The sequence below is a fragment of the Neocloeon triangulifer genome, unplaced genomic scaffold (assembly GCF_031216515.1).
Source record: "Neocloeon triangulifer isolate White Clay Creek 2 clone unplaced genomic scaffold, ASM3121651v1 ptg000022l, whole genome shotgun sequence".
Lineage (NCBI taxonomy): Eukaryota > Metazoa > Arthropoda > Insecta > Ephemeroptera > Baetidae > Neocloeon > Neocloeon triangulifer.
In genome coordinates this window covers 1,857,210-1,870,126 of record NW_026775562.1, presented here as the reverse complement: position 1 = coordinate 1,870,126, position 12,917 = coordinate 1,857,210, and the positions used below count along the sequence as shown (strand labels likewise).

Below are 12,917 nucleotides of genomic sequence, written 5' to 3'. Positions count from 1 at the left end.
TCACAGCAGCTTAACCGAGAATCGACAGCGGCGGTTAATTCCGACGACAATCATCAGCTGATTTCGCGTGCGATTGCCGAGAGTCAGGTGACGGTGCTTGCATGCCATTAAGTAATTGCACGTACAACTTTATACTTTCCTACCGTCGCGATTAATTTATATTTGCTCTCTAAGAGTGAAAGAAAGATTCTTATCTTGTATGTGAGATATTTACTCAACTCCTACAATTATTTCTCAAGACCGAACAGAAATAATAAAATTATTGTCTTGCATGAAAATTCATTTTAAGCCCCGAGACTAATTTATTTCATTCGAGCAATAAAATATTATTTTTACGACCGTGTTTTACAATTTTTAGAACCATAAAGCGATTAAATTAATGTGGAGAACACACGGCTGCAGGTCTTCGGAAGGAGCGATTAATTTTTCAGTCGGGGAAATTGGCCAGCCGGATGCAAAGTGGGCTGGTCTGCGCCGAGAATTATTATTCAGAGAGGCGGAGGAGCAAAAACTTTCTCACGTTATCGTTCACTTTGGAGGCGACTATTCATGAACTTAATGGCTTCGCTATTTGTGCATTAAACATACATACACAGGCCGTCTTTCTTTAACTGGGTCACGTCTCGGCGCGCGAGAAATAATACATATCGGACTATGCAGCTTCCTTTCTAGCCAGAGCAGAGAGAGATGCAATTTGCGATTCACTTTTGTCCTTGCCAGGGCAGCCATGCCAAGACTTCCGAGGTGACAGTGAGTGACATTCATTTCCCCCGACTTGTTGTAGACATTCATCTCATCGTGACATATATTAGGGGAGAGAAACAATGAAAAAAATATACTATTTTCAAATCAAATTGGTAATTTTTACTATTTCCGAAATCAGATTTAAAAAAATAACATATGATTAAAAATTTGAATATTCAAAATAATGATATTTAATTAAAAATAATGTTAAACATTAAATAAACAATTGAAATAATAAAAATTAAATAAAAATGTAATAATTTTTATAATTTAATAAAAAATTAAAGATAAAAACATTTAAAAATAACTTATCAAAAAGTTTTACTTAAAAATAGTAATTATTTGTTATTAATAAAGTAAAATAAAAGTTTAAATATTATTCTTCTTTTAAATTGAGATTCGATATCAAAATATTTTATTACGAAAAAAGAGTTAATATACAATAAACGTAGAAATTAATTAATATTTAATATTTATTAAATATAATACAATTTTAAATTTAATTCGCATGATTCAATATAAAATACGGATATGAACATTTAGCAATAATTATTCGAGGAATTTTACTTTAGAATAGTATGGTATATTTTATAAGATTGATTTGGTATTTTGGTAGATATGAATTCGATAAGATTTATTTTCTACTTATATCTGAATAAGAATCTGTTTTCTTTCATATTGGTTCCATATATTATAAAAATAGTCGGCCTTGGAGCTAGATTAGAGGGGGTGTTTGTGTTTGTCATATAAATATATACCTGTCCGTTCGCATACAGGGGGACAAAACGTGTCTAACTGTTGAGGGAGGAGAAGAAAAAGCGTTGTATATATAAAAAAAGGACCAAGTCTTTTTACGACCTCTCAATATTTTCTGACCAGGCGCAGCGAGAAACTTGGCGGAAAACTTTTCCGAACATCAAAATAACTCTGAGAAGAAAAAATTAGTAAAAAATTTAGTTTTACTTCTTTTATTCCGGGGGTTATGTTTCCGTCGGCGTCGGATTTCACGCTCAAGAAATTCAACACAGAAGAAATGTTCAATTCACAGCACATGAATAATAAATTTCATGTTCTTTAAATTTTACAAATCGTTCTCCGATTGTTTCGTCCAGCGTTGAAGGGGAGTTCGCAGGGAAAGAAGAGCTGCTCTCATTTGCATGAATGTGTCGCCGGCGACGAAACCAGATCCACTCGCACACCGGCCCGCGGCAGACACAATGAGCTTTTTTATATTCGTGCAAATGAGAGTAAGGAACCGACGGCGACGACGTAAACCGAAACGCGCGTCCTGCGAGCGAATTATCCGCTTGAATATTCATGGCGACGGTTGCGATTTAAACTGTAATACCAAGTCGGCTGGAAACTTGCGCATATACTCTGCGTTTATATGCAGACAGTCTTGAAAAAAGGGAAGAAAATTAAAGGAAAAAAACTTGTGTTTCAAAATTAAAATGAAAATTATTATATTTGTTGTTGTTTTAAAAGTTTATTTAAGATGAAACGATCGAGTGCATGAAATGGGCAAAATAGTTCTCAATTTGGAGAGTCAAACGATTATAGTTTCAAGTTTTGAACATGAAAAATCATTTTTTTCGCCACTTTGTTAAAAAAAATCTCCAACAATGTTTGTTCCGTTGGTTTAAAAGAAGTATTTTTTAACAAGCAAAAGTTTTTCAACATTAAATGTCTCTAGAGTTTTGAACGAGGGAAAATTTTAATTTTTGGGCACGATCCACTATTTCAAAGATTATAAGAATTGAAGAAACAAACCAAATTAGCATTTAGTTGAAAATTTCAGCGTTTTCTTTAATTTCTGAAAGAGAATAACTTAAAGTCTGACTAAATCCTGATCAGGATTCAATTTCACCAACACCTTCAAAGATTTCATTGAAAATTAAATTTAGTTTAAAATAGCGGAGAAGCAGAAATTTCAGTGAGGCGTGAGGCAGATAAACATAAAAATTTAATGGAGATAGTCTGGAAGTTTTATAGTGACATAAATTTTAATGCTTTATTTTTAAATTTCAAGTTTTTTCCTCAATATGAAGGTGATCTGATTTTAAAAATTTCTCTATAAATTTAGTGTATGTTTTTATTCCATTTTTCAACTGCTCTTGTCTATCTCAAATTTCTCTTGAAACGTTTTTTAATGCGTCCAGCTTTATCGTAGACTTTTTCAAAAAGGCCCATTAAAGTAACGAGAAACGCTTTTTTGTCCCATCTGCGTCTACAATCATAAACAAAACACTACATTTCCAGCCGAGAGAGCGAATCTCCCCGGCAGTGTGTGTATTTTCATTACGCTCTCTTCAGCTTTTTTCCGCGCTATACAGTCGTTAAGTTGAAATTTTCATAACCCTCGGCAGAGCAACCAGGTCACCGTCGTAAAATTCTATTTAAAATTTTTCTGCCTTTCTTTTCTACGCGGCACTGCTGGTTGTGTTATAAAAAATTCCTCTACACAGTGGAGCGTGTTTTGCTTTTTTAGGCTGACGAGGTAGATAAATAAATTACGCTAGGCGCGTTTGTTTGCGGCGACCTTTCACCTTCGACCCGAAACGGACAAATTTCTCCACTGCGGCATTCTTGAAAATTTCAAAAACAATTTGATAGAAACGGATTTCGCCTAGTCATTCACAAATTAAAAAGTTGGTAATATTAAATTGATAATATATGGAATTTATTTTTACTCAGAAACGATTGGCTTTGCTTTTTTTCTCTCTAAAGGGTTAAAAAGCGTGATGCCGTTAAAAATAGGCAGTGCTCTCGTCGCGGAGAGAAAAGTGACGAGCATGATTAAATTATAAAAGCCTAAGTTTTATGGCGTAACAAATTGTGAGAGACGCTTGGTCGGAGAAATCTAATTTTAAACCTAGAGTGACTGGAGCAAGAAGGGCCTCTTTTAGGGTCAATCATCCAATAGCTAATTTTCCGGTCTAGCTGCAAAATTTTAGTAGCTGCTGAGCAAAATTGGAAACAGGCTTAAGTTGATGATAGTAATTTTAGTCAAATATAACTCGTCGAAATATATTTTATTCCAATATTTTTTAAGGATCATTTAGTTGATATTTTATAATTAAATTATTTTAAATTATTAAAAATCTCCATGAAATCTAAATTTTTTAAAACGTAAAAATTGTAAAATTATCATAAAATTTGATGCAACCAATTTATTCTATAAAAATTCCTTTTAAAATGATTGAATATCCTGTAGGATCAAAAAGTTTTATTTTCATTTTCTTCTCCTTCGCTAAAAGCCTTCTTTTATTTTTTTTACATCCTCTCTCACTCTTTTCCGCTCTCTATACTAAAAGTTCAGCCCACAAGTTTCTCGCTAACTTATTTATATTCCATCAGACAAAATTGCAACTCGGCGACAAAGAGCGGACGCAACACATGACTTTGTCGCCTTGTGTGCCTGAGTCATGCAAACACCGCATTGATGTTGTGCAAAAAATAATCTCAAATTAAAAAACCGCCTCCGAGTTTGACTCTTTAATTAAAAGCCTTTTAAATTTAAATTACATCTTGTGCATTGAAGCGAGGAGGTGTGAAAATGGCCGAGATATCCGCTGATAAGAAAATTGAGGATTCGGTAGTTCCAACAATTTATTATTTTCCGGCCGACTGAAGAAGTCATTTAAGAACGGAGATTGCGTTTCTTATTCAAAAAAAAAAAAACGAGTGGGAGGATTTCTGTCCGTGTAATGAGGCTCGAGTTGCTTGGGTGGATGAAATAATTAATGATGTGCTTGAGTGACGGACGGGCACTGACTTGAACGGAGCACAAAAGCGTACGTAATAAGCAAAAATAAAGCCGGCGAGGATTTTGCGCCACGTGAGGTTATAAATAAAATAAAAGCAAAGGCGAAAAACAATTCGGCAGCAGCAGAGGGAACCAAATTTGGCAAGGTAATTTGATTATGGACGGGCGGATGCTGCAAATTGATTTTCTAAATCAGTCAGTGTATTAAGAGAGCTTTCAAATGAAAACATATTTTTAATAAAAATGATTGCAAACAATGTAAATATTATTTTTTCGTATTATTATTATGTTTTTTTTTCCAAATTGGTGAGTAAAATTTAGAGAAAAAAAACTATAGTTGGGTGTGCGTTGAATTTTGAATTGTGGGACAAAAAGAGACAAAGGTTAGGAAATATGGGCTCATAATTAAAAATATTAAGTAAAAACGGTCACGGCACCATCAAGGCACCTAACTGCACAATCTTTTAAATAAAGAAAAGAAGTTAGAAAATAAAAATATAAAACTCTTTTTATTAAAAGTTAATTTTTATTTAAAATAAAGTTTTAGCTTTAATTTTGTAATATTTGTTGTATATAATGATTATTTATTATATTTTAGATTTATGAAATTTAAAAATTTAATTTACCAGTTTTTTTATAGCTGTTTCAGCTTCAAAATTAATTGCTTTGTTTACATTTTAGAAGTATTCATATTTATAATTATTGTTTTCAACGTCCCAAATCTTGTAACTTTTAAATTAAACATTTAATACATCCTTTGGGATCTGAATACATTGAATTTTAAACATACCTATCTAATCTAATATTCTGAAGAATAAATAAATATATGCTTTTGGCATAGAAATTAATCATTCATTTATAAGAATATTTTGGCAATAAATTATCAAATATTCATTTGACAAAGTGGCTTCCAAAAATTTCACGTGCGTCGATTTCAATAAAAAAATATTTAAATAACCAATTCGATTTTCAGAAATGTACTTTCTTTGTACCGTTTGCGAAAATTGCAATTAAATTTCATCAATAATTTTATTTTTGATGATTTTTCAGTCCAAGCACTGGTCACTTTATATTGCGTTTCATGCACTGGAGCATCCAGAAGCAGTTTTTTTTCTCCTGAAGGTTTTGAGTCATTTGCAAGGGAGGGTGCGTATTTGACGATGAGTCATCACGGCTCTCTCAACAAGGGGAGCGTTCTCGCTCACCACCGAAAAACACATTTTGCGCGGCGACTTCTGAGGGGCCTTTTGCGCTTTTATATTTGTACCGAGTTAATAGCCGCGTTTGATGCAACGCTGTGTGTGTTGGAATGCAAAATACGAATCGATCGATCGTCGGCAACTTGTGCGTGACGGAAATTTTCACACGACACAAAAACTGACTGTCGTTCGTGTTGTATTCGATTATTTGAAGAAAAAAAGAAATGAATAAAAGGGATAAAAAATAGCAATGCGACGCAAAATGCCAACAAAAGAACTGTTGAGTTGGGCAAACTTCGCCCATTTCAAAATCAATTTAAGTGACTTTGTGTTTTTTAAATCAATTTTTTTATGAAAGTAATGGTAATTTGAAATGAAGGGAGAAGAAAATTAATTAAAAAATTGTGCCATACAACCAAAATTTAATTTTTTTTCTCTCTTCCTTTTGTAATAAATCCGAATCTGATCAGGCCATGAGCACAAAAAGCGCCAACTGCGTTCAATTAATTAAAATGCTGGCGGAGAAAAATCGATTTCAAGCTTTGCCGGGCATGCATGGGTTTCTCTCGATTTGCGCGTCACTTGCTGGAAATGGCAGTACCGGCTGCCGTTGGGCCGCGCAAAAAAAATTGTGCCGTGCACTTTAATTTAACGCCACATTCACGCGCTGCGCCCGGCCGGTACTTTCTTTCTTCCACCGCGTTGCGGCCCATTATGTATTTTTTTGAACGTCGAAGGCCCCGGGCGTGACACAGCCGAAGAAGACGAAGAAGTGAAATCTCTCTGCGCCGTTATATTTGTTATTTTTCAAGATCGAAAGAGAGAGAGAGAGAAGGAAAGTAAACAAACTGCCCGACGACCTTAAAATTCCTACAATTTTTTTTTCTTAATCTTATCTTCCAGAAAGGAGCGTCTGTTTCTCGGATGTGTCAATTGGAACGCTTTTTATATATGTATAGGCGCAAATTGGTCCGTTTTATAGTGAGAGAGAAATTAAGAGACGGCTACTGACGAAATGGGAGAGCATTTTGATAAGCAAATTGGGCTCGGAGTGAGATAGAGATGCGTTTTAATAAAAATAAATTTAAGGCATCAAAACAAAAAACAAATCCATTAAAAAGAAGAAGGATCCACTTAGAAATTTATTTAAATTAAGTGGATAGTTTTCTCTGACACTTCCATCTAGATAATAATAGTAAACAATTAATTTAAAATCATTTTCACCTTAAAAAATTTCAGTAAAAGAATAAAATCAATTTTTTTTGCACAAACTATTGAAAAATTGCTCCACCTATAATAAAGTTTAGTCTCCCGCGAGACAGCTGACGGGCGAGGGAGCGGCCCTTGGAAGACTCGTTCGCTCACCTTTGCCTCACCTTTAATCGCGGTTCGCGGTGCTCGCAGGGTTTCAATTCACGCGGGTGTGCACCATTTCCGTGCACCAGAGCAGCGGGCAGCCGGAATCACTCGGAGTGTGGCAGCGGCCGGCGAGTTTTGACTCATCGAATTGGCAGATGGCAGACACACCGCGCGCACTACAGCATCCAACTCTCGGCGCGAGCACAACACACACAATGAGCCCCGCGCGGAGGGGGCCTGATGCAGCCGCGCCGAGCAACCCGACCGTTCCGCCGAACGCCGCCGGAGCTGTACGAATAGCAGCGCCACAACATCATAAGTATAAATTGCGCCTGATGCTGTGTGTCTGCATCTCTATTTGATAAACATTAATTAAGATTTGTTTGCAACATTTTGCCTTGATTTCCGGTGCTCAAATTTTTATATCATTAAATAAATTAATTGATTCTTTTTCGTTTATTATAATTCACATATTTTCATGGTAGAAGGAATAACTATTAATTAGTTAAAATTAAATTAATTGAACAAAATGTGAACCGGTGAATTGATAACGTAGTATTATAAATAGATTTATGCAAATCCAATTGGTCCTGATTATTTTTAGGAGGTTCAAAAATACCAATTTTTTGAAGTTGATTTTAGTTATAAAAAAAAAATTGGCTCTTATAAAAATGTCCCGATAATTAAAAAGGACTCTGAAGGATTTGTAGTTTAAGAAGATTTTATGACAGTAAAATTATTTATTTATCTGGCTCCTTATTATAACTGGAAAATAATTAATAATTATTCAATTTGACGTAAAAAGCAATACATACAAAAACCTGTAACTTAAAATATTTTAATATTAAATGAGCTATGAAAATAATAAAAACATTTGAAAAGCAATTATCTACCAAAAATTGGAAATTTTCAGACAATCAAAGTTGCAAAACGAAGTAAAAATTATTACACAATTTTACTCAGAAATAGTTGAAAACTTAAATTCTTACACATAATTACAATGTATAAGAATTGCAACTGTTGGAATTTTATGATATAATTCATTTAAAAATTTCCAAAAATATCTTCTGAAACTTTTACAAATGTACTAAATATACTGATTGCTTAAATCGTTCATATTGTTCACAATAACAAAAAACTGATGTTTGAAGTTTGGGATGACATATTAGTATGTAATCTGATTATGGATAGAAACTTCAAGATTACAAAAGTGTGAAATATGTTTTATAATTTGAAAAACATGTGTCTATAAATTAGCAAATTGCATTCTAATAAGTTAATAAAATTTGTTTAATTTTTTTATAGTTTATTAAATAAATTTGATCGTTTTTAATAATTTTTGGTTTCACTGGTTTGAATTTAAAGAAATTACAAATATAATAAAACAGATTTGATTCAATTATTTGTGCAATTTATAAAATGTTAAAAAATAGCTACTTTGTCTCATATTATTTACTTTATTTATTTTAAAATTAACATTTTTAATTTTATTTCACGCAAGCCTCCCTTGCTCTGCTCTCAATTAAAAGAAAATGTAAAAAAGTAATTTATTTATTGTATTTAAAGTGAAAAGTTCTGAAATTTCAATTGAAAATGGTAAACAATTTAAAATTAATACTTTTTCTACACTGCGCATATTTGTCTGTGTTTTTTTATCCGCAACCCTTCTTGAGAGCCAATCGCTGCATCTTTTTCTCAAGATCTCCCCTCCTCACCATTAAATATTAAAACGAAACCTGCGGCAACCTTTTTTATTTCCGGCCCGCTGTCTTTTGAATAGAAACAACAGCTTTTTTTCTCTCTCTCTATTTTCTACACACCAGAGGCTGTTTGTTTGCAGCTTTTGAAATAAATGCAAGATGGAAATTGTGGGCGGCACAAAGATAGATAGACATCCGCACCCTGCCTATTTTATGCTTTTTCTTTTCATGTGGTGCATTTCGAGGGCGGTGGCCGCCGAGCAGTCTGCCAGATGTGGAGCAAAAGCCCTCTCAGCCGCCGACGGACTCACTCGAGGATGCCCCAGATCAATACCCCCTTAAAAGTACCACTTGGTGCCTCTCTGTACGCGCGGAATAGACACGTTTGTTGCGCCACCGGTGAAAACAAGCGCGTTTAATAAAAATAGTAGCTTATTAGGCGAGCACGAGAGCAAAATAAATTGAATTCTTGACGTTTAGTTTTCCTTGTAATGACTCTCGTCAATCTCACGAAACGGTAGAAAAAGAAAGGTACTTGCTCTGCACGAACGCATCCAATTTGTATCTTTTTATGAGACAAGTGGAGGGAATTTTCTGAATTCTTACCAGTAGCTCGAATGCAAAATTTATAATCGTGAAAAATTCAACGAGACTGCAAAAACGGATTTTATTTAAATTAAAAATTGTAAATTCAAGAAATTTGTAGCACTAAAAGATTTTGCGAATCAAAATTATTATTAAATAATGGATGAATTTCAAGAATCAAATATTTGATCATATTTTTTCCCAAACACCACAGATTTAAAAGGTTTAAAAGTTAATTTATTACAACATTTTAAATATTTTTAATAACTTTAATTTCAAATATTTTTTGTTTCAAATAAAACAATGTGAGCTTATCGACTTTCCAATAAAAGTAATTTTCGGTAATTTTTGCATTAATCAATAATTCAATGGGAAAAGTTTCTTTAAATTTAAGAACCCCCCATTCAATTAATCAAATTACAATGATTACAAAATAATAATAATAATGATCATTGAGTCCTTATTATTGAATGTTATCAACAACAATTATCTATGTTACCAACAATATGAGCAAAATTGGAATTTTGTGCCACATTGTTGAACAATTTTTTCCGAGTCCGATCAAATCAATCATGCATTTTGCTTTTAAACTATTTACGCGTCTCCTGACCATTCTCACAGCATTCAGTCTGAGTGCGGAAACCAGAGTGTGGCTGCCGAGTGCTGGTTTTTTTTCGAAATTATTAATTTTTTGGAAAAATTCGAGAATTCTGATTTCAGGGCGCTCCCCGTTTTGGATTTGTGTGGGACTGATCGACATTATCCGGCTTCTCCTGACCACAAAGTACATTGCCATAGTTGTGCTGTGTGTCTCTGCGATGCTCTTTGAAAACAAATCCTGGTTCGGCACCTTGACTACTGCAGACGATTTTGGGCTCACTCCCGAGGTAGCCGCGTTTGTCGACAATTTGGCTGATCTGGCGTTTATCATATCGTAAATCTACATTTCCAAATTTAAAATGAAATCAGATAGTGCTATCTGATTTTTATTATTTCAAAGCACTCTGGCCCTGTCCCTCCCGCAGCCCACGTTCGAGGAGATCCTTCACCACCCTGTACTGGGACCAGTTTTCAATTGCCTCCAGCTTGCTTATGGGTAAATATAGTTTTTTAAACATGAGTGTCTGACAATTTATGTAATTTTATTTTAAAAATTTTAAAAATATTTTTTTTTTTTTTAATTTTTTTTTTTTTTAAATTAGGTTTTGGTTCATGTATGTGGTTGGCCCGGTGGTCCTGCAAAGACTTCTCAGTTGGTGAAAGCAATCAGCACCACTTTCAATTTATTATTTATTTTTCTATTTGATACAATTTATTGCAAATAGATGATTAGTCGTTTTGAATTTAACAAGTATTAAACAAAATGCTTCATTATTAATAATGGCTTTTGTTTTTGTAAGGAATGAGCTTACTTAATTGAATAATTTTTCTTTCCATAACTTAATTAATGTTAAATAAATCAACTTTAATCTTTAGTGAATAAATGCAGAACTGAATTGTTATTCAGGCGTTGAATATTTTTTTATCCCCCCGATTTCTCAGCCCAATCTTTTACAATTTGATTTATTTACCTTCATTTTTTCATTTTTATAATTAAATGACACATATTGAAGAGGTGCCTCAATAAAATTGAATGCTAGAAATTATAATTAATGCTTTAATCCGCATGATTGCAAGAGCAAAATTAATTTGTAATATGATATCCTTCAGTTGTACCAAACTTAATTTATGCAGCTTGATAATAAAAGAAATGAGTTATTATTAAAATATAAAATGATTAATTAATATTAAAAATACATTTAAATTAATAATAAGTAAGAAAAGAAGTTAATAAAATAAATAAACATAATTTGACTCTTCTTAATTTTTAATTGCAAAACTTGCGAATACTCAACACTTAATTTATTAATTTTCAACGTTCATAACATTGTTATTGTTTGCTGAATATGATGTTTTTGTGAAATGAAGTCCACTTTTGAGAAATTCTCTTCATTTTTTTTGTAATTTGTCCTCTCTTTAAATTTAACACGCTGATCCTTTTGCACCGAAAAGTTCGGTCCTTATCTCTCGCAAAAAGTTGGTCCAGAGAACAACTTTCTAAATGAGACCTGAAGCGCGTGCCCGTCCGAAAAGTTACACACCGAAAGAGCAGAGAAAGACACTCGGACCTGTGTGTGGGCAAATGCAATTTCATACCAAGAGAGTCTCTCGGTGCGATTCAATCTCTCTCTTCGCCGGTGGCGGCCGATTTGCGATTCTGCTCACGCTTGACCTCAACTCGTGTTTGGATTCTAATAAATGCATCAACTTGTAGCCGAGCAACACCACCTTAAGTGTATGCGCATTTCATTTGGCGTTTGACGCCGTGGCAACAGATTTGAACTTCTTCTCTGGATTTTTTCTTATACACTTTAAGGAATAAATGAACGCAGCTGGAAGCGGCTCGTGCCGTTTTGCATATTATTCTCTCTCGGTTTTGCAATTAGAGCGAGAATTATTCATCACTTCTTTGCAGCTCCATTTATGCGCTTGAAGAAGTCCGCAGCATTTATAAGAAATTTAAACTAAAAACTCGACACCCGGTGAATATTTCTGGAAACATAAATGGATTTTACAATTCTAATTTACCAGTTTTAATTTCTTTCAATTTTTCCATATATTTCAATTTAAAAATAATTCATTTTAGTTTTAAACAATATAATTATTAATTATACGATTTTATTTCAAAACTTATTTGACTTGGTTCAACTTCACATAAATTTCCCAATATATCTTTAGGTTTATATTTGAGACGAATACAAATTAATGTATCAAAAGTTATATATTTTTATAATTCTGATATTCCAAACAATGCCAGCTGACGTATTTTGTTATGAAATATTATTGTATCCTAAAACAGGAATGAACAACTTTATCAGTGACTCGCGTGATAAATCGCTTTGATGAACGAGCACGTCGAACAGCCACGAAAGAGAGTGATGACCGTTCTAAATAAATGGACTTGTTCAGGCGCACCCACTATTATTGCCAAACGCAACAATAGTCCATAAAATTCACTAGTTATTTTCTCTCCTTTCGATTTTAAATTTTGTTCTGAATTTTATTGCTAGTCTTATACGAAAATAACCCTTTGAATCTAATTTATAGGCAAATAATTTACTGAACCTCTCCTGCAGCATCTATCGGCAAAGGAGGGAACTTTGTTTTACAGTAGATTTTCTTTCATATAACATTTCGGAAATATCATAAAATATACACCAGCAGGATCAATAAAAATAATATCCTTTGAAAAATTCGTTCTTTTCCTCAGGTTGCCAACCAATGCCAATTAAGCTTTTCAATCTAAAAAAATCACTAATTTAATTTCTTGTTTCCTTTTTTCCGGAGAGCACGAAAACCTTTTCTTTTGCGCGATAATTAGATTTTCCAAGTGTGCGTCGATTGCAAAGTTCGTAGGGACGGCGGAAGCGAGAAGGACCAATTCAACGAACGTGAGAGGAAAAAAACGAGCGCTGCTGAAAGTTGGGAAATTATTGATGTGGCCATTCCATATCCACTTTCACA

The 12,917-nt window shown here is 33.5% G+C and overlaps 1 protein-coding gene across 3 annotated transcripts in view; it reads right to left on the bottom strand.

Annotated features, from left to right (window-relative positions):
* Positions 1-12,917, bottom strand: part of LOC132204720 (ras-GEF domain-containing family member 1B-like) — a 72,295-nt gene that overhangs the window by 13,624 nt on the left and 45,754 nt on the right. Inside the window, exon 1 of one of the 3 annotated variants that reach the window (XM_059633418.1) lies at positions 7,075-7,275. The exons of 1 other annotated variant lie outside the window; for it this stretch is intronic. The gene's annotated coding sequence lies outside the window, so the exon portion shown is untranslated. Of the gene's footprint in view, positions 1-7,074; positions 7,276-12,917 lie in introns of those variants that run through there. One more of the 3 variants, XM_059633417.1, reaches the window with a different exon arrangement.